General features: G+C 40.8%; 1 protein-coding gene across 1 annotated transcript in view; it reads right to left on the bottom strand.

Moving 5' to 3' along the window:
* Positions 1-27,928, bottom strand: part of atxn1a (ataxin 1a) — a 95,001-nt gene that overhangs the window by 40,028 nt on the left and 27,045 nt on the right. The window contains exon 3 of the mRNA XM_075450167.1: positions 24,631-24,661. The gene's annotated coding sequence lies outside the window, so the exon portion shown is untranslated. The remainder of the gene's footprint in view (positions 1-24,630; positions 24,662-27,928) is intronic.

Below are 27,928 nucleotides of genomic sequence, written 5' to 3'. Positions count from 1 at the left end.
AGAGGCTTCGCCACTGAAAACTGTGTTGAATTTGTAACTTGCGCACGATAAATATATGGTTAAAGGGTTACAAAAAAACATTCCCAACCTCTAGTTGAAGGGCTAAATGTTTGCATTTAGAATTTGTGTGAATATTTTTGCTTTTTACAGATCGATAGACCGAGAACATTTCAAAGGCTTGGCCACTTGCTTTAGCTCTTCTCTTACTTAGACCAATTACAGTTAATTTGTCATTAGCGGAGCAGACAATCACACTGGAACAGGAGCACGTACACATAGGCAGAATACCTCTGGAGCTGACGTAGTGTCTGACAGCTGTTTGGTTGCTTGAGGCAGAAGAATGCATGAAGTCTTGTGTGTGTGTGTGTGTGTGTGTGTGTGTGTGTGTGTGTGTGTGTGTGTGTGTGTGTGTGTGTAGACCAAGTGACTGACCATCACTGCTATGTAAGGGAAATGCCTTCCTCAACCGCAGCCTCATTTTCCTACACTCCAACCTTCAGAGGGCTGATTCCTCACTTGTGGTATTGCGAGATTGTTGAAGGTGCTCAGAGCAGGAATGTTATCTTGGGTACACATATGTCTGGAAAGACCAGCGTCTTTCACTAATCGCCATCCTCTACAGCACTCACCATCCCACACTGTTTGCTGTGCTGTTGGGAGTGTACGTGGCAGCTGTATCAAGTTGAGTGCCAAGAACAACATTTCCCGTTACAGTGCTGTGCTATTTTTAATATTCAATTTTACAATATACTTTTGGAAGGTAGGAAAAAGGAAAGGATGTTTATGAGCCAGGAAGCAAATACTAATCATTCAGCAGAGAAAAGAATAACAGAAAAGCACTTCTAGGTTCATTTGCTCTCATTCTTCCCTCTTATCTCCCAGTTCATAGCATCTCCTGCTTAAACAGTGAAACTAAAAAGTGACAATAGCTGACAGATCAAATCAAACAGGGGAAAATTGTGCAATGAGATGGCTGTGACTAGTTTACAGCCACGGTTTAACAAAAAAGACGATGTTCTCACTCACAAATGAGAGCTGAACTTAAAGGACACATATGTCACAGATAATTACTAAACGGGGATCATCGGGCAATACTATTTTTATATCAAAGATGGTCACACGAGAGAATCACATCTTTGTACAAGAGGAGAGGAAAAGAAACTAATTTATTATTATTTTGCAGTACCGGTGCTTTACAATTAGGTCTGAATTAGGAATGATTAGTAGCATCTAATACTACTTCAAACTGTTAGTGATCAGCTAAAAAAAAAAAATCCCAATCAGAGCACCTTTTAACAATGGTTGTATTAAAAGTACAGGCCTCAAAACATACAAAAACATGGACACGGACTGTTGTTGCTGATGTCTTTGACTTATTTCATTTCACTTTTGTAGAACACGGCATTAACCATCAAGGAACACGAGCACAGTATAGGAAGTGTTGCAAATTTGATAATTTGCTTTTTATGCTAGACCGAGGGAGTAAACCGTAAAAGTGTAGTTTTATTGTTTCAGAAAATTCTCAAACTTGTAAAGTAATAGATTTGTGTTTAGTGTTTTATGACAGCGTCACACCAGTGACAGTGACACTTCATAATTATATGAAACTGATCACCAGACAGAGTGCAGCTCTGCTCAACAGATGGCAGTCAAACGATCAAACACATATGTTGGCTTCACTGTAATTTGATCAAAGCAGCAAGTCATAATGGCAAAATAAGCAAAAAAAAAAAGGGAAGCTTTTTAGTTCTGGGAAAGTCAAATAACAAAATCTGTCGCAATCTGCTGAGGGTGGGATCTGGCTAAAGCTATGACTGTGCTCAACTATCTCAACTATCAGTAACAGCATAATAAGGGTCACAATTAAATATTATGATATTTACTCATGTATCTTTACCTTAATGCCTCATTAACTGACGAAAAGGTCACCTTCTGTTTTTACTTGTGCCACAAAGATGTACATACACCGTATGCTGCTCAGCTTTGCTTTTAAAACTATACTTATGTGTGTGAACACCTATATACACACACAGAAATGAACATATAGGTGGAACAGGCATTCATTTGCCCTAAATAAAGACAACAGGGTACCACAAATTCAAGTGTGTGCGTGTGTAAGTGTGTGTAAGTTTCTGCATTAAGAGGGGGTGCTGAGAGAAAAAAGGAAGCAAGCTTTCTGTGCCAACACTCTTTTTGGCAGTCAAACAAGGACACATATACTCACAGACACACAAACAGTGCTGAGCATTTCTAATTGGCCCCTGGATTGCCAGTTAGTGTTTTTTGCCACTCTCTTCACCCCAATGTGCTGGCCCCCTGCCCTTGATGCTGGCAGATGCACAGCTGGACTCGGGAATGTGGGCATGTGTGTAACTGTGTGTATTTAGTATTAAGTAGTTAGTTTACAGTAGTTAGTTAGCAAACGCACCTCACATTTCACTTATGCTGTCATTTGTAGGAAGCTCAGCATCAAGGTCAGACTTCTCAAATCCTCTAAGCAACTATAAACCCTTCAGTTTAAGTACTGCCTTTTCAGATGCATTAGCTCTGGTTTTAACTGTAACAATATGGACTCCAACTGCAAAATTTTAAGCAACAAAAATATCTGGACTGTTGTGTGTTGCTATTGTAAATGTAGGACCCCAAATTTTGAGGAAAAAAGAGGTTTACGATACATCTTGAGGTTTCTTTTGTTTTTCTAACATGGCATGAGTGTGACAAAAAGCTAAAGTGAGATGTTCTATTCAGTGCCTTCCAGAGGACAACCCCCTGTACTGTGACTTGTTAATGAGTGAATGTGTGTGACCACATGGGTGTGCTGCAGAGCACTTAAAGGAATGAAAAAAACCTACACTTAGACGTCCCTGAGTTCACTCAAAAGCTTGCAATGGACTGTCACTGAAACATCATAGTCTGAGCAACAACTTGTGTGTGGGTGTGTATACGTATATTACACGTGATGCGTGGAAGACTCGTGCATCTGGTACAATAAGAAGCAGATGGCATCCTCGCTTGCTAAATTTTGCAGAGCAATGACAATTTAAACTAATTCCTCTTTCACTCTACATACACTCAGACACACACACATCTACGAGGAAACCGAGGTCAAAACAAAGAGGATGAGATAAGTGAGTTGTGAGTGGTCTATGTGTGTGCACGCACGCACGCATGTGTGAGTGTGATGACATCATTACTAGAGCAGAGCACTCTATAGTTGATTGATGGAGAAAAGGTTGTTCTGGTCGACTGCTGTGAGCTCATTGCTCGGCAACCAGACAACTGGACCTTGCTACCATGCATGTCTGTGTGCATGTGTGGGATCCCAGTCCTGCAGCTCATGACATAAAGCATTCAAAAGGAGGGATACATTGGCCATTTGTTGCAAAAGTTTATGACATAACAATGTAATGATTCTTGAGTAATAGGTCAAATGGAAAATATAAGCAGATACTAATGCGGGCTGTAAAGTTGTGTTTATCAGGACTGCTTTCTCTTTGCACTGGTGGAAAAAAAAAAGACCCAATCTGCAGACGTTTATGTATATTTACAGAAACCGCATTACATTTTCAGTTAGTTTCAACTGAAAACTGTAACCAAATCAGAAATTTAAGCAGTTCAAGACAGGCTGCTCCCCCTCTACGAACGTTTATTTTTCTCTTTCTAGGTACCACACTAGCCTTGATTGACTTGTAATAAGATAGCCCATTGGGCCTCTCGCGTGTGCCCTATCGGTTACTAACCTTACACACAAGCACGCACACACAAACACACCGGCCTGCTTCTCAGATGACCTCCCATTGACAAGCAAACAAGGGAGACACAATACTACCATCGTGTCCCAAAAACAACGTGGCTGGGCCTTCTCTGATGACACCCTCACAACAAAACTTATCAGGGCCCTCAGCAGACTCCTAATGAAATCTGAAAGGCCAACAGGAGCTGATGGTGATTACATGATAGTGCAGGGGGCTAGAGAAATAATTTTAAGCACACTTTTTAAAAAAAAACTAATGCTCAAATTAATCAAATTTACTTTATGTGAGTATAAAAGGAAATTAGCATTGTTTCACTCGTGCTTTCATCACAGCTGGAGGTCTACTGCATCCTCTAATAGCAAAATTGTGACTAACACACAAATTCTAGTCAGTTTCCAAAAGAAATCTTGTGCCATATTAACTGTATCTTTGAAGAACAGGGGACAAAAAGATGGTCTGATGGTGATAGAATTGTCTTCATGATTCATTTGAGGCAGAAATAATAGAACATGGTGTAGCTCTCTGAGAAAACCCCCTTCTTTTTACTTCCACTAAGATCACATAATAAAACATGAAAAATCTCGTGCTGTACAGTTGGTTATCTTATAAAGTCTCTTGTTGACTGTGCCCTAGTTTTACAAATGGGGCAGCGATGCAGGATCAGGGTTAGACTAACGTGCTCCGGAAGGGACGGATCAAGCAAGAGTCATGTTTCCTGAAGTGGAAGAGCGGTTTCTTTGCTTTAACATAAGCGTGTCAGCAAAAACGTACATCAGGTCATGTTTTGGGGCAAATTCTAACAGTGCACGCTTTAAAGTGTGGACGGTAGCCCAACTTGTTCTCCATCTGCAGTGGAAGTGAAAATGTCTAAAGCAGTTAAACCCAGACTCAGACACACTGCAGAATAAAAACAGAGTATCTTTGAGAAAAAAAGAAAAGTCGATAAGATACAGACAGAACTTTTTTGAAAATACTGTGACAGATGAGGGTGGGCAGATAACAGAAGGAATGAATTCAAGTAAGAGACAAATCACAAAGAAGAAATAAAGAAACTGAGTTAAGACTGAGTATGATAATAGAAAAAAAGACCTCGCCTGGGTTTTTCTCTGCCTCTCTTTCATTCTTAGATCTTCAAAGGCTAATGCAGCACTCACGAGACACTGTTAGCAATACTGGTGGGACACACACAAACAGACATGAACGCACACACACACACACACTGGTATAATCTAGCGGGAGACGAGCTCCGCACTACCCTCCTCAGAACCAAAGCATTGACACACTAGAAACTCAGAGAAAGAGTCAGACAGAGAAAAAACGATGTTTGGAAAAGAAAGAAGAAGAATTGAGTTAAACTTTTTAAAAAGATGTGAGAACAGGGAGAACAGCTGCAGAATACATTTACAAAATGGCCATATGTATATTAAGCTAATGGTACAAAGAAACATTAAAGCTCCAAGTTCAAGCTTTGACAGATTTCGACCTAACGTGTAATATACTATCATAACACCACAATTAAAGCTGCTTCTCAATGTATTTTACCTGGATCACTTCTGAATCCGGCCACTCCACATGAGCGAAAAAACAACAAGTAGGGCAACTCAATTCAGTCCAACATTATGTCACCACACGCTGAAGAGATATTTTATTGCTGCGATGTAATCTATTGTCATAGATATGTTTGCATTATAATTATTATCATTACTGTCATAGAACAAAATGAAATCAAATTGAAATAAAAATGAGTTGACAAACATTTGGAAAGCTGGAGTGTAGCAGACAGAGAGGTGCGGTTGAAATCGTTCGAGATTGGGGCGTTGCTTTTGTAGCTTGCCAACAACTTAGCTGATGATATCCCACACAGATAACACGCAGGTAACACAAGTGAACTCTCTCAGTGGACCCTTTGAACAGAAACTAACAGCCAACAGTTCAACACCTGGGGTGCAGGGATACTCCTTATCGGGAACAAAATCTGTTGTCAACAAGTACCACAATTCCTCCTCCTTTACTGTGACCACAACTGTGTGCAGTGTTCATCCATAGAGTCTGAAAGCTGCTTAGAGAGGTGTTCAAGTCCTGCAGCCATGTCTCAGTAATGCAAGTCATTTTAAGTAAGTGAATTCCAGATTTTCTTTCTGTGTCCTTATCGGGGCACCAACCTTATTCAAGAAACAAACAAATGTGGCTCTTCTTTTTCTTTGCTCCGAGAGGCCTATTTTCTTACAGCTTAGAAGATGAGTTTCACGCAGCAGCATGAATATGTGCGCTGTATGTGGCTTTATCGCTCATCAGCATGGCTGATAAAGTCGGACTCATCATTTTGCTTTGGTTGTTAATGCGTCTGCTAGTTCTGGGGAAATAATATTCTTTCACGCCTTGTTAACTCCGTTTCTCCTCACTGCTTCCACCCGCCTGCATTTTGTCTTGGTCCTCTGTTCACAAACCTCCTCGCAGCCTTGTCTCAGTCGCAGATTTATGTGTTTTCTTATTTGCTGTCATTCAGACTCTGTCGCTTTGTCTGTCACTCTGGCAGCAGACTCTAATCATCTTGTTCTTCCATATTTGACCTTCCTTACTTTGTCTATGCGCTCCGTCCCCCTCTGCCTCCCATCCTTGCGTATTGTACAGTTCCGTACAGTGGCCCCTCAGAGGCAGTTTGATTCATGCATGGCTTGTGAACACTGAATACGCTTGTCAAATGAGCACTTGAAGGATGTTTGACACAGTTATACTACCCTCAACTGGTTAACTGAAAGAGCATTAGTGGCGTTACACTACCTGCTATGTCGGTGGTGACAGTGCAGCGCACACTCATGGTTACTGAAAAAATAATCTACAGATTGATCATTTATAACATTGAACTGGTTCTCCCGGGCTCTGGAGGGAGTTTAATATGTGCTGAAGCCACTGCTCGCCTATACAAGTACAAAAACCACAAATCATTTTTAAATCCAATTACGAGGTGCTTTTCCAAAACCTACAAAAAGGAAAAACTGAGAAATGAAGAGAGACAGGTATGACGATAAGCCAACATAAATAGGTTGATCATTTCTCTACTTACTGAATCTCAATGCAAAGTTGGAGGCAGACGTGGCACTTCGATCAAAGTCATATTCCTTTAAGAGTGTGTTCTTTTCAGCAGTCACACACTGAGCTATATCTATTAATAACTGCTGTTCTTGATTACTCTGATGCATGTGCATCCCAACATACACACTCTGAGGTCTACACACAACTTCCCATCTACATATAGTAGCGGCCCTCATACTGGCCGGTTGTGCGTTTCCTGCTGCTAAGAGTTTTGGGTGTGATCTGACATCACTGACAGTAAATGTATGATGTCAATTCACATCACAAAACGCATAAGTTTAGAGGTGTTTGCATAGTCATAGTTTGCTACATTTTTTCCAGGCATGCATGTTTGCTTTTACGGTCATACTGTAATTACCTCTTATGTGGAAGGTAAAGCCTTGCCAAAGTCACGCATCATTACTCCAAACCAGACATGAAAAGGAGGGCTTTTCCACAGCAGACATTTTAACTTTTAACTTGTCTTGTCACAGCAGGAAGAGAACAGGTTTTACTACTAACATCAGCAAGCATGCAGAGTACAGCAGCGGCTATATCAAACTCAGCCATCATTCACAGCATGTCCTCAAATAAAAAGCAATAGAGCAGGGCATGGTCGACATTTATCCATGCCATTTCTATAGTTTTCTTAAACACTGTGCCTTTAAAGATGATGACACTTCACCAAGGTTTGGTCACAAGTTTCTGTCGATACTTTTAATCTGAGAATTATTTGGAAACCTCTGCTCATTAGTTTAAAAGGTGATCAATGGCATTGAATCATGGGAAAAATACTAAATATGGATATACAAGGTTTCTCCCCACCAGTGAGGGTATTCAAATTACAGTGATATAATGAATTTTGAATGAAAGTGCACTTTGTTTCAGATTAGAAGGAAACAATTATGATCTACTGCTCTTTATATATATAAACTTCTTTTTTGGGGGGGCTTAATCACAGTTTGACAAATAAATATTACTGGAGTTGACTTTATTTCTTTTATCACTTTGTTCTGAATCTTTTACAGTCTTTTACGGTCTTTCACAGTCATCTCATCATCTGTCGGAAGTGTGTTTTGCCAGAAGTGCTCAGGCTATTTAAGGTGTTTGTCTTTTTTTTCCCAGTCCAATCTAAACTCTTGCTTGTAAAGGTATGAGTGGTTTGTACCTTGTGGCTATTACAGTGTTCATCTTGTGAAGTCCTCTCTTTATAGTGGTCTTAAATAAAAAATATTCCTTTCTCCAGACAAGTGATCGTCCCTGGGCTGGATGAGGTGAAGGACTGTTTCTTTACCACAGAACAGATCTTGCAATTATCCACCACTGTTGTCCTCTGTGGATGTCCAGGCCTTTTTATAATGCCCAGCTTACCAGCATGTTCCTTTTCTTTATTTCTCTGAGGGCACTACCAAACTCTAGGTTTGGGCACACTACTAACAGTTTTGCTACCGTGCCATCTCTCTGATAGATTTGTTTTTTTCATTTTGCAGCCAACAGATGATCTGTTCTCCTTGCTTTGAGAGCTCCATTGACCTTCAGATCTTTTATCTGCTGAATTGATTAATAAATAATGGGGAAAAAGCCACACATGTCTATTAAAAAATCCTTTTTAGTAGGTTGTCAGCTACTTTTTTTTTTTTTTTTAAATCCCCGCCAATTTGGATGTGAATATCCTCAAATTAAAGCTTGGACTTTGCACATTAAGTACATTCTACTAAAGAGAATCTTAAAGTATTCCAAACCATCCTCAAAATGACAATCTACAGTATCCCAGGCTGACAAATGCAATAACTATACCTTCAGTGAAAAGGTCAGGAATGCATTTATAAGAGGTTAAACCAATAAAACATATCAACTCTACCACACAAGCAATGAAACTATATGACGAGTTCACTTAAGAGCTAAATGTATATCACCCCCAATTAGCACCTCGATACTACAGCACTAATACAAACAGATTATTTTTCCTTTCTTATATAAATGTGTGATAATATAAATGGTGATAACAGTGTATTGCCTGCATCAATTTGAAAACCCAATTTTATGCCAGAGGACACTGCTGAATGTTTGTGTTGCAAGATCTGATGAGTGCTGCGAGAGATTACAGTGCTAATGTGGTTAATGGACCAGTTTCTATGCGTGTGTGTGTGACACCGAGAGGAGAGGATGACATCATTACTATGGCTGGGCGCTGGCTGATGGAAGGTCACTGTGGCTTCATGCCATGGGCTTTCAGTTTATGGGAGCGTGAACACACTGAGTCTGTGCGTGTACATTCTACCCTCTTCATTGGGAAGGTGGGGCTATTTCATTGATTTCATGAGCATAATGTACACCAACACAATCTGTCTCCTGCTCTACATAAAAAGTCAATATGACATTCCATTACCAATTCTCATTCTTCAAATATTCCATCTTCTATGTCACTTTCATGTTTACATGCCACATACAGTTAGGGTGACCAGATTCCAGTTCACCAGATGTTGGACAAAGATTATGTTTGTGTGGGACAATGTGGGATACCAATGCATCGAGGTAGTCTAAAATAACTTCAAAGAAATAAACATCTCTATTCTGCCCCTTAGCTTGTTTGCCATCCGGTTGATTCAGTAGCACATAACAGACTGCAAATAAAAACTTAACAAATATATCTTATTTAAATGCAACTTTCACAAGTTCTCTCTCACGTAAGAATACATAGTAAGCATGGAGCTTTCGTACTATTTCACAGTGCCTATCAAGTTAACATGCATGACTGTGTACAATTAAACAGAATAGATAGTCAGGACTACAATTGTTCTTTCAATTATAGTACTTTAATTAGGGTATGGCTTTTGACATTGGCTGCTTTTTCACTCATTTACAGTCGAGGTCTTGACTAAAATCCTACATTCTTAGACAATCAAGAGAGGCTGTCAAAGAATATTCAGGCTGTGTTGAGGAATAAAGGTGGTCATGCCAAATATCGACTTTCAGGCCAAGTAACTTATTCGATAAAAAAAATAACTTGACTTCACTCCACTTCTGAGTACTCATGATGCCCTCCGACAGGCTTTGTTTGAGCTAGTGCAGCTCTAATCTTCATTACAAGAAAAATGAATAAAAATAAGCCCATCTGCTTGGGCCTTTTACTGTTTTAGTGACCACAAATCAATTTTTTTAGGAAACATATTGGCTGATAATGATTGGAGCACCCTTAAACAAAACTATGGACAGTTGATGCAACTGCACCATCCCTCTTATTTAAAAGCAAAGATGTCTCATTTCAGTAAATGTTTGTTCCTAGACTCTTCTCTCTTCTCATCCACTCAGATCTCAATGGGGGGAGGCAAGAAAAGGAAGCGAGGATGAACAAACTTTGTAATCAAAAGAAGGGACTCTTCTCACATCAACTCTCTGCCCTTTCCTTCTTTTTATTTTCCTCCATCCTCACTTTACTTTACCTGCCAGTATCTGAACAGCACTGCTTCCATCCTGCACCACTTTCCTGAACATCACCTGTGCACACACACACACACACACACACACACACACACACACACACACATTCTCCCTCTCTCTAAGCATGAACAGTGCAATCGTAAAACTGACACTGCTGTCATTCAGACTTAGGAGTGCTGGGCAGAAAACCCCAAGAGATAAAGCAAGGAGTCAACATGAGTTACTGATGTGTATGTGTGTGTGTGTTGTGGGATAGGGGAATTGAAGGCTAGAGCAAAGAGGGAGGAATGTCACTACAGCAATTTATAGCAGGAAATCCATTGAGGGGAGACCTAAGTGTTTGACTGGAGGGACTTTCCTATATGCTCCATTCACTCTTAGTACAACTTTAGCATATATACAGGACTGTGTGTGTGTGTGTGTGTGTGTGTGTGTGTGTGTGTGTGTGTGTGTTCGGGGATTCCACAGTTTGCTCTGTTCAGCCTCTCATTACATCGTCACATGGTGCTTTGGGCTTGCTCACACAAAAACACACACAAGATGCTGTACACACAGACACAAGCACAGACAGAGAAATGAAAAACTGTGTGTTAACTGCAGCTTATGTGTATGTCTCAGGGCGGATAATATACAGTAATGAAGTCATCTGATTGCAAGGGCACACTGGTTGACTCTCAAAGAGCTTCTATAAAGCCTCTATAATGCAACTCTACTAATACTAGTAAAGACAGAGAGTTAGCAGCCAGGAGGGGAGGGAAACAGAGAAATGCTGAAAATGTGTGGGATGATAGTGGAAAGAATGGGGACTTTAAAAAAATAAAAATAAAAATAAAAATGGGGGGGGGGGGGGTTATGTGCCAAAGGAAGAAACAGAAGAGGGCAGACTGAGTCGTGGAGGAGGTACAGAAGCGTTTTGCTCTTTAAAAGTAACAATATGACAATGTAAAAAAATATTTTGGTTAGACTAAAATGTCTGGATTCATTAAGATAAGTACAGGATAACCATAGATGCATTTTTATGTACATAGAAAAAAAGTCAAGTAACTCAGGGGAGGAGTCTGCTGGACCAACAAGGAAGCTTCCACCTGCTCCTTCTTGGAAACGACAGGTTTTTCAATTGAAGAATGGTGTTTAGTGACAACCCATATCACGAGGCCTGTGTCAGTTTGAGATTGATGTTTTCTCCCTGTGTGAGTCAGAGTGGGACCCTGAGGGATCGTTGCAAGCCTAATAGAGGAGCTGGGTGTGGCGCATTGCTGTAGAATGTGACCATCTTGAATGTGGTTGTAGCGTAAATCAAAAACAGGTACAGTTAAGGACATAGTTGTGTTACATCTGCAGTCAGTAATTTATTCCAAAACAACAGCGTGAAAACAGACAGAAAAAAAAGGGCTAAAAGATAAACACAAAGAACAAGAAAGAAAGAAAGAAAGAAAGAAAGAAAGAAAGAAAGAAAGAAAGAAAGAGATATAGCCTGGAAGATAAATCAGAAACAAACAATGAGGAAAATTGAAGGAATGAAATAGGTAGTGACTCAAAGACAATCAGAGATACAGACAGATGGAAAGTAAACAAAGTTACGCTGAGATGAAACAGAGAAGCCTCAGACTGAGTCAAAGGGAGACAGAAACTTTGACAGACGAAACAGAAAGATAAGAAATACACACACACATAGTGGTCAACTGAGAAAACCAGACTAGTAAACTGAAAACTGTTATCACGCCTGCATTCTGCAGTGTATCTATGACCACAGGGTAATACTCTACTGCTCAGATACTAAGATTTGAAGTTTGCTGTGTTTCATTTTATTTTGCTGTCAGATCTGTTCAACAGCAATCACTGTATCTGAAACATCTGTCAGACTATACAGTAAATATTACTTTATATTCATGTTCATATTGAACGTGTGCTGCTGAAATGAGTTATCTATCTTCTTCCAACCCCTTTCATAAATGCAAATGTTTTCTGGGTGAGCAACAAGAACTGTGCATGTGACTGTGTGACCGTCGGAATGGCTGACAGCCAGGTAAACTGAACAGCTGTGTGACGTAGGGCACAGCTGCATAGCTGGCAAAGAGATAAAATCATTATCTGTCTCACTGACTGGCTGGTAGGCCAGCTGTCTTGTGGCATGATCAACCGGCTGGCTTGAAGTTAGTCGACTGAACGGCAAGACAAAAACTCCACCATGTGTGTGTGTGTAAATGTGGCGGGAGAGGCCTTTGTGGACATTTATGTGTTCACCGTCTGTATGTATATAGGGAAAGACTTGATGGGTGTCTGTTGGTTCAGAAAGGGGGGGCTCTGCAGTTACACAATACATATTGTATAACAACTGGCAGTGTGTGGGTGGCTCCCGCCATCTGGAGAGATGCAGCGGCGTATCGTGCCTGACGCTACACACTATACTTTATGTGTGTGTGTTCGTCTGCGCACGTTATTCCGTGTGTTTGTGTGCACCCTGGAGCTACAAATAGATACAGCATCATCTTCTGTAGTTAGGTTGGTGGGTTCATGTGCACAGTGCATTAAAGGAAGGCAGCAGAGTACAGTCTTGTGTATTGCGCATATAATTAATGTTTTTCTGTGTAAGTCTGATTAAGATTCATACTGTTTCGTTCAGTTTCACTCGCGCTGCAAACATGTTATTGAAGGACTGCATGCATCAATATCTGTAGACACACAGAGACTGTTCATTATACCCACGTGTGTAAACGTCTTCTGGGGTTTGACAGTCGGCAAGAGACATTGAAGACTTCATTATCTGTCTTAGCAGGAGACAGAGTTTCGCTGTTTCTGGGTTTCCACAGCGATGGATTCATCCAAACAAACAACATCTTGGAAATCTTTGTGCACAAATAAACAGTGACACACTCAGAGGAAGACATACAGCGCGCACGCACACGCTCCAACACACACAGAGTAGAGAAGGTGCTGAGAGAATCCACTCCATCAACTACAAGTCAGTGCTCAACTGTTGCTATGGAGAGGAAAAGCATGGCTTTCTAGTCTATTTTAAGGGAACTGGTGTTACTTTTTTTTTTTTCACTGCATATATCAGAGTCAAGCAAACTGTGATAGCACAAATTGGCACTACACTGTATGAAAACTGGCAGATGAGTTTTAATTACCAGACTTCATGTATTGTCATCCCAATTGCGACTGATCTGTGACTTATCAGTCAAGCAAAAATAGAATGAGGAACATCTGAATGTTACTCAAAGCTGTAAAATGTCAAGATTGTGTGTGAATCCGGGACACAGAGGCATACATTTGTGCAAACAGCAGCAATGTATATGAACAAGCAATCTGCTTCAAATATCAAAGCTTCTACTCACAAATAACCAACGGCATATAAGCCTCAAATGCATTTACTGTAAAAAAAAAAAAAAAACTAAAATTATAAAGTTAGTATGTATAATCATATATCAGGACATGAATTTGTGTGTCCCTGTGTTGTTTTCTTTTTTTCTTTTTCCTCAAGGTGAGTGTGTAAGATCCACACAGCAAGCGACGTGTTACATTGTCTCCGTTTTTAGCTCATCTTCACACCTCGAGAGGAAACCAGCGGAGCTCACATCCTGCCTGCTGCAACAGTGAATCCCAGCTTTTCTCCTCAACCATCATCTTATTCGCTGTGGATAATTGTTTCCTGATCATAAATTTTTATCCGACACTCTTATGACCTCTGTTGCTCAGAGATGCAGCTGTTTCCCGATCAAACACAGAATGAAAATGATTGCATTAAATATCTTGGCCATCTCGGCGACAATCAAAACACATATTTTAAAGACTTTTAAGCTGCCAGGATCATGTGCTAGTGATGCTAATTCTATTTCTTCTGCTTGTCAGACGAGAACCACCCGCAGGGCTGAAATGCAGGAATAGCATGAAATGTGGACTCAAAGAATAAAAATAACTGCCCCCAGTGTGAAGTTATCTGGACTACAAGGAGAAAATGGAACACCTCACTACCTTGCCTCTCACCTGCTAACACATATACACACATGAGTGAGTGTTACCTATTTTACAAAGAGATACACAGAAGCAAAACTGAATAACAAAATATAAGGCGGTGGCATTTTCCTCAGTTTGACGCATAAAAACATGCTCGTCTCAGTCCCTTTTTCCCTCCTAATATATGTCCATATAACCAGAAGTTATTTCTCTTATAAAAACATATGTGATTATTGCGATAATGTATGAGTCCTCAATAGTTTTGTGGGACTCAAACATTTATCAGCAATAACAATAGTAATTTATGCCAGAATTTCTAATTTGTTTGCCCCAGGATTCCCCATGACTCTAGTTTTCTGGCAGCTCTACGTACGTTCCATTAATGACCGTGGAAAACTACAATCTGGGTTAACACCCAGGTCCTTGTAACGCACACAGGAAGACCACCGCTGTTGTTATTCCATGTTTCATCCTCACTACTTCCCTTTGTTCCCTCACCCCAAACAGGAAATAGTTCCTACATAAGTCCACTGGGCTCGTGCAGCGAGGCATGTGTGTGCAAGCGCTCGTACAAGAGGGTGCGTGGACGAAGTTTACATGGCTTTTGATCCGTCTCTTTTTTAAGACTTCTGTGCAGAATCGCACACACATAAACACACAGGTCTGAAAAGGTTATGGGAAAGAGCCTTTGGCTGCAACTCGAGCAGGAAGAGGATGAAAGAGAGAGAGAGGGGAACAAAGAGAAGGCAACAAATACAGAAAACAAGCTGAAGAACATCCACGCATACATATAAACTGAACAGACAATTTTTCTTTACATCAGCGATGCAGCAGTTTATGACTCTGCCACAGTTATACTACTGCCAACGAGGCTGCTGTGGATTAGATTTCAGTTAAAGAACAGTTTTTCTGTAGAGCCAGAGCCAATGGAAAAATACCAGGGAGGGGACTCATAAATAACTGGACCAATGACAGCTAATATCAATACTGAAGAGTAGAAGGGACAGAGGAAGCAGTGGTAGAGGAGACAGAGTAAGAGAAGCAAAAACAGATGCATGCAATATAAACACATCCTCAAGCAATCAGGCATGATAAGCATTTTTCTTGACTTAAACCTAGACCATAAATGGTCTGAGGTAGTTTTTTAATCTTACCGTACATGCAATTATCTATGTAATTTATATAAATAATCACCTTCTTGATTATCTAATTACCTTTTGAATGGCATAAATAACAGAAAATTGCCTGTCATCATCATCCTGGACAGGTCAGCCATCACAGGGCCACAGAGACAAACAACCAAGCACGCTCACACTCGCTCACAGGGACAATTTAGAGACACCAATTAACCTGACATGCATGTTTTTGGGCGGTGCGAGGAAGCCGGAGTATCCGGAGAGAACCCACACATACATGGGGAGAACACATAGAAAGGCTCCAGCTGGGGTTCGAACCAGGAACCCTCTCGCTATGAGGCGACGGTGTTAACCACCACATCACCGTGTAGCCCATTTTCCAGAGTCAAATTTCATAAATCAATAATTTTGTGTTAAAGATCCACCAAAATCCAAAGATATCAAGTATCATATATTAGCACTGAGAAGTAGGATAATTTGACATTTATACATACAGTATATAAAGTCAAGCAAAAAGGTTTAAATGATAAAAGGAAAAGTGCAGAAGGGTAAGGTACAGTATCTGTCAGATGATATGTATATAAAGGGAAAACATGGTCAGTGATCACATAAAAAATAGATTGAAGAAACCATTGGTAGATGCTCGAGATTTTATACATCTAAAAAGATGTAGGTTCTCTTCGGAGTGGAGAGTTTCTCTGCTCTCTGATCACTGTGTGCAAAAGTTTTCACTGGTGAGACACTCAGAACATTTTCAAACAGCGTAACAAGATCCCACAGGAGAGCCCTCGGTACCCAAGTGCACACAGCCAACTGAGCATCAACATTTTTCAAGACCGCCAGCTAACTCAAAGGAGTGTGGTAAGTTAGCGAGGTGTGCCAACTTCACAAGGATAACAAAGAAGCAACCGGTTTCTTCCAATGTGAGCTGACAAACATTACACAGCAAAGACTGGATTTACTCTAGGAACTATAATTCTTCACAGCCTGGCGCTTCAATGACCGGAAACAAGAAAAGCCAGGTAACATGGCGTCATGACAGGAGGACTTCCTTCCCCTTTTATTTAGGGGAAACCCAGCAATGTAAAGTCTGGCCTTACTCTCACTTTGAGGGAAGTTCTTCAGCCAAGGAATGTGTTTTATTCAGTCGAGGAAAACCTGGAATTTGCTCACTCTGTTCCACACAGCAGGGACTTAACGTGAACACATGGTTTCAACACAGAACAGAGGAACTCAGTTTATTGAAACTCACAGAGGGAGGATGCGTCATGCAGTGATATCATTAAATCGCTACATCTTTCCATAGCAAGTGATTGTTGGCTGCGGTATTAATGCTTAACATGTTGTATATTTCACCGTTACAGCCTGTCCCACTGCCTCTTGTTTTAAAGTAATACAAGTGTTCATTACAGAGCCTGTAAAACCACATGGAAGTGGGAAAAAAAAGGAATATTCACATTTCTGTAAGTATGCTCCTTGTATGTACAACAGTGATATTGAAATGTCCATTCAGACGGCCTCAGTGATTTCATCAGAACGGGCCCTGTAGTCTGTGGGTGGTTGGGAGGAATTGTGGCAAGCTGCTACAATTCCTCCCAACACAAGCACACATTCTTACAGTTCAAACAGTGTAATATTTAGTCCAGCAAAGTAGATGGGGTTAGATTGCTGGGGATGTGCGCTCTTGTTTCATTCATTATGTCCTTATCAGAAATTTTATTTAATCTTTTTAATATATGTTTTGACTTTATTTGCGGATCTGTATTCCGTTTTATGTTTCCATAATCTTCTATTCAGAACCTCATAAATGTTCAGCCATTAATGAAGCTTTTGACATAAGTTCAGTAAAGAAGATCTCTTCCATCTCACCTGTACTTCCAATGCTGTCAAATTCAACTCATTTTTAGATATGATGACACTACTCTAGTCCAATAATCTTCTTTCTTTCTTATACTCTCAGGTTAAAACATCAGAAAACAAACACTTACTTCCTCGAGACATGCTCAACATAACATTCATTCCCAATAGAGACGGGCTTCTTATCTGTGCACCATACATCAACTCCTGTCATGGAAACCGGATAAAGACCAATCTCGTAACCACAACATCCAGCCACCATAATCAGCTATGAATTGGCACGGAGTACTGACACATGACACCAAATCTATACAAACAAAAAGCACATCTGCGCCAGCCAATCATCTCACAAGCATTTCTCGATCCAGAACATTTATGCGGAAGTGTGATTGTGACAAGCGGGGAGAAGTGGCAGAGGGCAGAGTCGATGTCGGCGATAAGCTCTGGATGATAAATGAGGGGAGTGAGGGTGGAAAAGAAGTATTTTCCCTCCGGTTCCCGTGACTCATTACCAGTGGGTGGCATATAGTGTAGTAACAGTAAGCCTGACCTCCAGTTTATCCCTTTTTGTGATGAGGAGAGGTAGGGGTTATGTACAGGGTGTGTGTGTGTACAATGGTTTTTCTTCTTTTATAATGATAAACTATATCAGCCTCTGTTAAAATGAGGGGAGAATTAGATGGAGACTAAGTTTAACTAAATGCATCTTGGGTTCCCAACCATTAGCTGTTACAGAACAGGGTGGAGCTGCATGGACAAAATGCTACAGAGGGAGTTGGGATGACAAGCGGCAGTAAATAACGACTGTCTCAGTGCACAGGAGATTTCACACACAGTAATAGCAGGCTGTAATATGGGCCAAATCTGTCCCAAAGGACAACAAAGGATTAACCAACATCCCTCAAATCACACACATGCACACACACTAGACTACTGCTTCACAAATCAATCTAACCCTCCGTCCTGCTTGTTAGACAGGAGATAATAAATGACAAATAAAAAAGGAAAACAGGGGTATGAGAAGATAAGAGTGTGTGTGAGAAAGAGGAACGCAAAGAGTGAAAAAGATCTGGAGGGAGAGAGTAGAGGGATGGGGACAGAGCAGAGAAAAGAGGACGGGCGTTTCAATAAATCACAAACTGCTGCTTTATCTAGAAAAGAATCGGCGCCCAAACTGGACCCAAGTGTCCTCCACACATGTCGGATCATCCAAGGCATCTTTTTGTACACAGTATCTATTTATGTGTGTTTTTGTGCATAAGCTTCAAAATCATCTAAATGGTGCGATTGTGTCTGTATGGGCGTCTGAGTGCAGGACTGCAGACGAACAAAGATTCATTAGTAGTGCTGGAGCAGCGAGAGAAGAGAAGGGAGAGGACTGAGAAACATCTGTATGTGATCATGCTTTTTCTTCATTCATTCAAGAGCAGTTAGATGTTTTAATTGTTATTTACCTGATCGGTCCCAAATTCATTCTGCAGTATGAGATCTACCACAACGAGCCCGGGAATAAGGCCAGCTTCACATGTGAACACCAGAAAGTGTCTGAAAAGTAAGCTCTGGTCCTAATTTGAATGAGATCAATACTAGAAACAATCTGAAGCGGTATCTGAAGAGTAGAGCAAACAGGAGGCAGGCGCGCTGAACAAAAGTACTACGGGAGTCACAGTGTTTCATTAACAACATACTGAGAATGATGCTACCTTAAAGGTGATAGAGAATGATTGAATGGGGCATTAATCCTTGTTCTGTGATGTGATATGTAGCCCAAAAAAAATTGGTTGGGTCTGTAATGGCTCAGAACCTCCCTAAAAGGCTCTCTGAAACAGCTGTTACTATCCTGGGTTTAGAATGCGTCGTTTGCCCTTATTGGCGTCGTTTCAGAGCTTATCTGGCAACCTCATTATGAAATGCAGGTAGGTGTTGGCGCTATTCGGTTGCCGTTGCTTGATTGGCAGCCCTTGCTCTCAGTAATACACTGACTGAAAAGAAAGCTCATTCCCTTTAGATATAATAATAAAAAATAAAGAATAAAAATATATGAATATAAAATGTATAAGGTGTGTACAACAATACACAGTATCCAATATACAGAGCAACAACAGTGCAGCTTCATTAGTGCAATTTTAATGATGGTAAAGTGACTGGGGCAGGTTATGAGGTGATTATGAAGTGTTCATAAGTCCAACTGCAAGGGGGAAAAAAACTGTTTTTGTGACGGGAGGTTCCGGTCCGAATGGACCGAAGCCTCCTGCCCGAGGGGAGTGGAGCAAATAGAGAAGGGTCAGCTGTGATCCGACCTGCTCGCCCCATAGTCCTGGAGACGTGCAGGTCATGGATAGATGGGAGGCTGCAGCCGATCACCTTCTCAGCGGAGCGCACAGCTCGCTGCAGTCTGTGTCTGTCCCTGTCGGAACTGACCCTGTACTGAGCAAAATTCCGACTGAAGCCTGCTCGGAATCGTGCAAGGTTTGTGAAACTGTACTCCGTGAAATGCGCAGAGCAAAGGAAAAGTCGGCGGTTGTATGTACTGGGGATGCTGTTAAAAATAAATAAAAGCCATTGATCGCGAACATTGCTTTCCAGGGGAAGAATATGTAACGATCGTAGTCCGCTTTCACAGCCTTGGAAGGCACACCAGTTCCTGTTTCTTGCCGAAGGGGCGTGTCTGAAACGGGGTGGCTGTGGATTTGGGTGAGGGGGGGGCAATTGCTGAAAAAGTGACATCACTTTTTCACAAAAACGGATTGGCACTTTTTCTGGGGGATATTCAAAAAAGGGGGAGTACTTGAAACAGAGGTTCTGACACTTGCTGGCACTTCGTGTGTACTCCCCACAGCGGGGAGACTCAGAACTAACACCAAAAACGTGAAAAAGACGATTTTGATTCTCTATCCCCTTTAATGTGCCAGGTTTTGCGTTTAAACCAATGCTTCATTTACACTTACAGGCAGTAAGAAAAAGAGTACGAAGCAGCAGTTGTTCAGCATGCACATTCGCTCGGTGTGAGAGTACTACCTGCTTACACGTACGGTCTGTCATTTCCCAGATTTATCACCAAGGAGCTGTGATGTGATGACTTAGGAGTCAATGAGATTCCATGAAAAATTAAATGCAATAAGGCGGCCTAAATCTAAAGTAAAACCAACTTGTGACATCAATTTTAAAGACGTCCTCATTTTGCAGGGCTGGGGCTAATTTTGTTGCAAAGTATTGGTTTTTGTCTGGAGCAACATAAGTCAATATTTCACAACCCAGAAACACACAGACAAGCCTCATGCGTTTGGGAGTGTGTACTGTAAGTGCATGTATTTAGCACACGGTTCCATTAATGTGACATCTGAATGCGACAGCTTCATGCCTAGATGAGCACCCTGGTCAGTTTTTTTTCCATGAAAGTCCCAACAGCAATTTTACCAGGTCAAACCTACAGTAAACTTTTTCACATCACTTTCATCATGCATGCAGTCTTATTAACAGACAGGAATGTAGGGGTGAGTGACTTTACAATCTTATATGGGAGGACCCACTTGAATATTTTATGATTTTAAATGCTAAATGTTTCCTTGTGTTGAGTTGCAGCCTCTTATCTCCCATGTTCGACACGCTTAAATGGGAAGAAAAGTTGCGTCTGCAACTGCTCCCATCCACCGCTGCTATGTTACACAACCATGGCCGGCCCAATGGGGTGACAAGTTCAAACTATCATGGAATAAACCAGCGCTGTCTCATGTCTGAAAATGTTGAAGACCGACTACCTGCCGAGGTCCAGAACAATGTCCGTACATTTGTTCAGACATTCTCAGATTACACGAGGATCTCCGCACACTGTCCAAAGTTGAACACTTCCCAATAATTTGAGTCACTTTGCCACAAAGACAGAAGTACAAAAGTTGTTCCCTAGAAACTATCACTGAAAATGTCAACCATCTGAGTGTAACAGGCAGAACAATCTTACCGTGTAATGGGGGATAAAGTGATATTATACTGTATATATAATACTTTTTAATCAGCCTGGGGATTAAATTAACTAGACAGAGAGACGGATCAAGATGACTAAAAGAATACAAGCGGAAGAGTGCGTGTATGTGTGTCAGTGCATACATGCAGCTACCACACATGCTGGTATTTGTAATGATTTACATGAGTGAGTATGTGTCTGCTCTGGTGACCTGCAGCAGCAGGCATCTCTGTTATGTAATCCTGGCTGTCAAACGTGTTCACGCACACCTCTGCACACGCAAACACGCACGCACTGTACTCAAACAAACTCCAGTGTCTTCAAACCGCTCAGAGGTTATTCTTCCGTTGTGACAAGACAACTTAGAATGGAATCACAGCACCATTAAATAGGCAAATAACTAACAATTGCTAAGGCATGTATAATTAATAGTTTAAGTCACCATTCATACTGCTATCAAGACTGGTTTGTTTAGAGATGAAATCCTATGATCCAAAGAACTCTCAAAGGACTTAAGTGTGACATCACTGCCGCTCTCTCCTTCATCAGTCTATGTTGGTATGACCTTCCACTCGCCAGTTCACACAACCTACATTACAGTTATGTTCAGTGGCAGTCGTTGCGCAGCTCACTGATGTGTGCAGCACATTCCCCATCGAAGGCTATCACAGTACTGGATAAAGTCATGGCCTTGTTGCAGAGAGAGGCAAAAGGTTGTTACACAAAAGGTTTCATGAAAGGTCTGGGGAATTAATCTAAAGAATAATAACAGGGAGCTTTTTTTTTTTTTTTTTACATGATAAAATGCAAAAAACACACAAGTATTGTACCATACTGAATGTGTGTTTTCGGTTGAACATATGTAGCCTAAAAGAGGCCTCGTCCTCGACGGAAATGATAACGGTAATAATTAATGAGACAGTCATCATGAAAATATAATTGCTTTAACTATACCGTCGGGAAAAAAAATGGCATAAAAGGAAAAAGTCATGATTAAACATGACGCGCTTAAAACTAGGATAAAGCAGAAGGCAACAAACCCAGGACAAATAAGGGGCACTATGCAGGACAAGAGGGTAACACAGAGCAGCAGCATGAGAACAGACGACATGACACAGACACAAAGACGAGAGGCAGTAAGAAGAGTGATGAGATGCGGGTGAAAAACAGCGGGTAGGAGCAAGCCGCCACGCAGCACGGCAAACTCTGGTAACTGTTTTCTAACTCTTTCGGTTTTCCCATGTTCTATAAATGAAACTGCAAATTATACAATAAACAGAAAAATCAACATTTGATAAAGTCACTGTAAAGAACCACAGAGAGATTATCTACAAGCATGCTCACGTTTAACTACAGGAGACGAATAAAAATGCTTGTTTTAAATTTGATGACATAGAAATTAAAAGTGTAAAGACAACACTAGCTATTGGAGCAACAAAGTAAAAATAAACATGTCACTACGAAGCTATTATGCTGTGTGTAATGAGTAACATAACATGCACATTTTCAGCTCAGGAAAGTGAATATTACTGAACCTTGTTCTTTATTCCCAAATGCGACCGCAACATACACTTATTATGGAATACATTAAGAAAACAAGAAGCTAGAGGTCGAGAAATACGCAGGCTTCTAATGAAAGCAACAGTTTCACTGAAGATTCAGCCAATTGCTGATTTAAAGGGGCTAAATGAATCCTAACAAACATTAAAAAAAAATAAGAAAGCATTAAAAGAAATCATATTTCTTATCATATACCATGAGTAATACAATGCAAGTCTGACCATGTCTCAGACGCTGTTGTTGAATAACGTCAGCCGGCTTTCACCCTGAACTATTCCATTAAAATTCCTTGAGCAAAGCACATCTGTCATCGTTATAAAATTCAGGAAACCACGGGGCATCAAGTTCAATGCACTCCCCCCGAGTGACAGAAAACCAGTTTAAAACAATGGGCCATTAGCCCATTATCCAGGAATACTGGTGAGTGGCCCTCCAATCAGCACTTCCATGCACCCTGCAAACAATATTTGATGTCTTGTTGTAAGCATCAGCATGCAGAGAAAGAATAATGAGGTGATTTGTTTTAAACGGTCAACAGGAATCCCACAGGAAAACTTCTGTTTTCCAGGAAATCACAAGTGATCTGTATAAGAGATAAGTCAGAGCTACAGCAATACTGCCGTTTTTGGAGATCTGAAAAGCACAGTAATCATCTAACTGTAGGAATAATATTGTACTAGGATCACATCAACAGCGCTGTATAAACTATTTTACAGTTAGAATGACTAATGACAAGCACACCTGAGAATAAGAAAATCAAGATAAAATACAGAAAATAAGTCTACGTCTAAATACGTCTAAAAGAGGGGAGAAATAAGGAGAGAGGGTGGCAGACTTGACAACGGGAAGTGAAAGAGCAGCCCTGTGAAAAGCTAAGGACAAGAAATAAGGTTATACAGCCAGCTAAGAGGGAGAAAAATGAAGGAAAAGTTAGACGAGATAAGAGAGGCAACAAAGCTCGGAGCCAGAGTAACATACACAGAGACATGAGATATGAGAGGAAACGAGCGGTGGAAGAGTGGGTGGTGAGAAAGATGGCACTTTATCATACCGACTAGTTGTAAAAGCAATAAACACTCTATAGGTCTCAGCATAAGGTCTTTGCAGGCACCACAAAGGCCATCCCCATTCATCTCACTAAAAGCTGAAGCCCCTGAACTGAGCTCAAGCAGGGAAAAGTGTTTGTCATCATGAGCTCCTGACTATTTCAGAATTCCCATGTATTCAGCACAATCCATAAAAATAGCTGAGCATACCAACCCCCTTTTATGAGCTAAGGGACCATTTGCCCTTTTATCTCTTTGTGTCTTTCATCCTTTTGAATATGAAAAAATATATATATATATATATATATATATAATTCATAGTTTAACTGATTTGTCCCTTTATCTTAAAGCAGGCTAATTTTATTGTGTCTAATTGAAAGTCCAAACAAAACTGCATTCAACTGCACTGCATCAGCTATGGTCTGTCATGTCCGTTTTTTTACAGATGTCCCATGCTTTGAAAGCTATCTGAATGAAGGGCGACAAGAAATTGGTGATAATACAGACGATATCTGTGCACTGAAGAATCATATCATTTACATGGCGTCTCAGTCCTGCCTGCGAGTAATCATCATCCTATGATACAATCACTTTTGCCAGCTGCCACCCACCTTTACCTCCCCCTTCTCTCATATCATTCTTCTCAATTGTCTCCACCTCTCATTGTGCACTTATGCTGGTGTTGTGATTGCATTAGGCCGCAGAGATACAGGGCATGCCTGAGGCCAGACTAGTGTACAGAACAGAATGTACAGAGTAGAGACTGCGAGGAAAAGTAGAGGTTGGAGTGCGAGTGTGTGTAAAGGAGGGTGGGGAGGGGGCATCCATTACTCTAATCATTTTACCTCACTTGAGAAGGTTGCACTTACAGCAGTTCTGTGAAAGAGAGAGGACAAAAGAGAAAGGAGTGAGAAAACGAGATGAGTGAAGGAAAAAAACTCTCATGACTGTTAGTAAATCTAAAGTGCAACTTCATTTTTCAACCTTTATTGCTTTCCCGCACGAGCACCCAGAGCATCCGCACAATAACCAAAGACATTTCAGTGGTATATTAGTGTCCCCGTAGCGCGTGTGTAATATCCTTGAGGTAGCCTCAGACGTGCGTTTCAGAAGGCCAGTCAAGGCTTGACAGCAATCAGAGATTTTAACATGATTCACGTTTCGGGTTAAAACACACAAACCGTAAATCAGGCGTGCTAATTTCACAAAATGCTTCTAACATTTGTTTTATCCTGCTACAAATACAATAAATCCCCTAAAAATAAGCCTCACAGAAGCAGCATGTGACTCAATGCAAACAATGAGGGATATCTTTCAAAGCAGGGGCGGAGGACAGGGAATACCCAGAAGGAATAACATCTAATGCAATCAGATTGCTCTGGCCAATTAGTCAGGACTAGTCGAGCCAGAGATGATGTCAGCCGTCATTACTCATTGCTTAATGCTATACAGCAGGAGGGAATTAAAGAGAAAACAAAGAAAAGAGCAACAAAAGTGGGTCTAAGTTAGGAAGCACAGAGGATTAATCACACCAAAGGCAGACAAGCAAACTTGCATTCGTTTCCTTCTTTCCTTGAACACAGTTTATCATCTCCTGAGAGCAAATTCTTGAGTAAATCCTTATGTAAATGAAGCCATGCTCACAATGATAGAGTACACACTATAAAAAAAGAAGAAGAAAAAGAGTTGCACTCACCGACCCCCAATATCCATCACACACTCACAATGTACCAGCACACGTAGGCTTCGTTAGTAATGACCCTCAGCGACACGTTTTTCCATGCCGATAGCTCCACAGCTCCAAATTCATTTTCCCTCAGATTCAGAATGTTGTGGTGCACACACATAAACACCAACAAACACTACAGGTGCCAAAATGTTCTGATCAAGCTGGGTCTATTCTGTGACACTCACTCACATTTTTCAGACACAGACGAGGGAAAGGTTTTTCCAACATTCATACATTTTTGTGAAATTTACTTACAAACTATCACAAGAAAACAGAGAAGGAAAAAAATCCATGCTCACACTCACACTCACACCGAGAAGGGGCGACCTCCATTTACTCTGGTTGTTTAACCCTCTCGGGGCGGCATTGTGTCCCGAATGTAAATGGTCCCTTACTGGAGAGAATGTGAAGTTATTTAAATACTTCTGTTGTGACATTTGACCGACAATAACGAAGACCCTCGGGTTGCATAAACAAACGGTATAAGAGGAACCTTGAATCTACTCATTTGGTGTTAGCCGACGACCAAAACACTCCAGATGTCAAGCAAGAGACAGGCTCAGTTGGGCAGTTTTTCAAGGACTGACATCACCTGGCATTGCTGAACACCTAAAGGCACCTGTGATGCTTTATTATAGACAGCATCTCTGGGTTAATCACTAATTTGACATGTCTGACATCGCTGTGAGCCGCTGCTGCAGGCTGATTTGAGTCGAAGCATAAAGAGAGCGGGTCGTTTCAGTTAAAAAATAATCCAAAAATATAAAAGATTTGATTGTTTCCTTATAAAGCTGTCCGGTTTTCCCTGCAAGGCATATTTAAGTTCTTTCTTTCTCTTGGCATAGAAAATATCTCTCACAGCCCAACCCTCTCCAGTGTTACCATCAAAGCCGAGCATATTTCAGCAAACAAGCCCGAAGGAAGATCTCACTTTTAAGTTACAGCCAACTAGCAGTGAAAGAGAAGAACATAATTAGCGTATCAATATGATACTTCCAGTCACAAAGTCAGAAGACTGAATTTCTTCATGTTTGCAGGAACTGACCACTTCCTGAAAAGTCAAGCGAATACCATGACAACATGCTACATCTGGCAAAGACTTCAGAACAAAAAAAACAACAACATGGCATTTAAATGATCAACAAGTGGTTCTTTTTTCCCTGTCAAAGATTTGTCTTAAAATGTAAAATTTTAAATCTTAGAAATGTAAATGAATAAGTAGAAACTGCTAAATTACCATTGTTAGTTAAAAGTGATAGATGGAAGTGATTAATCACAGGGTAAACGTGACGAATCTGAAAAATCTTGTATTGATTTACAGGGACCCCTTTCTCTAAGGTTACTCAAACGATACGATAGCCGCCGGATGCCCCCGAATTAAGGGTTCAGGTTTCACCTTTAATCTGTTACTTGGTCCTTTTTCATTTATAAATCATTTTCTTTTGGGCAACTCTGACAGGACATACATGATGCTTTGCAGCAGATTTCTCCACCGTGAAGTGTGTGTTTGTGCAAAGTATGAGCTGCTCCATCTGTGTCTGCACGGGTGGTGTTCAGGCTGGAGGTCAACCAATTTTGGAGGAATGAAACGAGTCTTTTAGTTGTTGTGGTATTCTATTTTTATCCTGAAACACTAAACCCCAAAGTTACACCGTGTGCACACTTCTACAGTATTTTTAAAACAGTTAGATGGACTTACACAAGCGTGAAAGCACACACCAGCGAGCCACATTAGCTATATCGGAGAAAACTGCGTTCATCTGTAGATGGTAACAATGTCGGCTATGTAAAATAAAAGCTGTTGAACTCGCTCCAAGTGATGAAGGACAACATGAGAACTGTGTCAGACATTCTAACACAGTTCTCTGAGATTTACGCAACGGATTCCTGTTCTAACTGACTTCACTTTCAGCTTCTGTATACTCGACAGACTATGGCGTTCCAAAAGCCATGTGTTGATCACCAGGACCCGCCGTCTGTGTCATTGTTTAAGCTTTTAGACTGTCACCCCTCCATCTGCTCATTTCTGAGGGTTTCAGCTCAGAGAAAGGCAACTGTCAACAGTGAGAATATAAAAGAAAGCACAAAGCAGCAGGGAGTGAAATGTGTAATTTCCATCTGGTAAAGCTGATGGCTGAAGAAAGGAGGAGAGTAAGAGGGATAAGAGAGCTGGCAGGAAAAAAAAAACACAATACGGCAACATCGTCTACACAATTCTTTGTTGATTTCTACTTTGTTTAATATGCATCTTATCTCTCCTCTAAACTTTCTCTCAGCGGATTTTAGTTTTTTAAATTCCCTCTTTACTGCTCCTCTCTGAATTGCTACAAAGTTAATCTAATAAACTAATTATTCTGTACTTCAAAACATATTGTAGTTATGAAGCAAGTCCCTCAGCACACTGAAGTAGCTCA

This window comes from Odontesthes bonariensis, chromosome 18 (genome assembly GCF_027942865.1).
Source record: "Odontesthes bonariensis isolate fOdoBon6 chromosome 18, fOdoBon6.hap1, whole genome shotgun sequence".
Taxonomy (NCBI): domain Eukaryota; kingdom Metazoa; phylum Chordata; class Actinopteri; order Atheriniformes; family Atherinopsidae; genus Odontesthes; species Odontesthes bonariensis.
The sequence above is the reverse complement of the archived record's forward strand: the minus strand, read 5'-3'. Positions and strand labels throughout refer to the sequence as shown.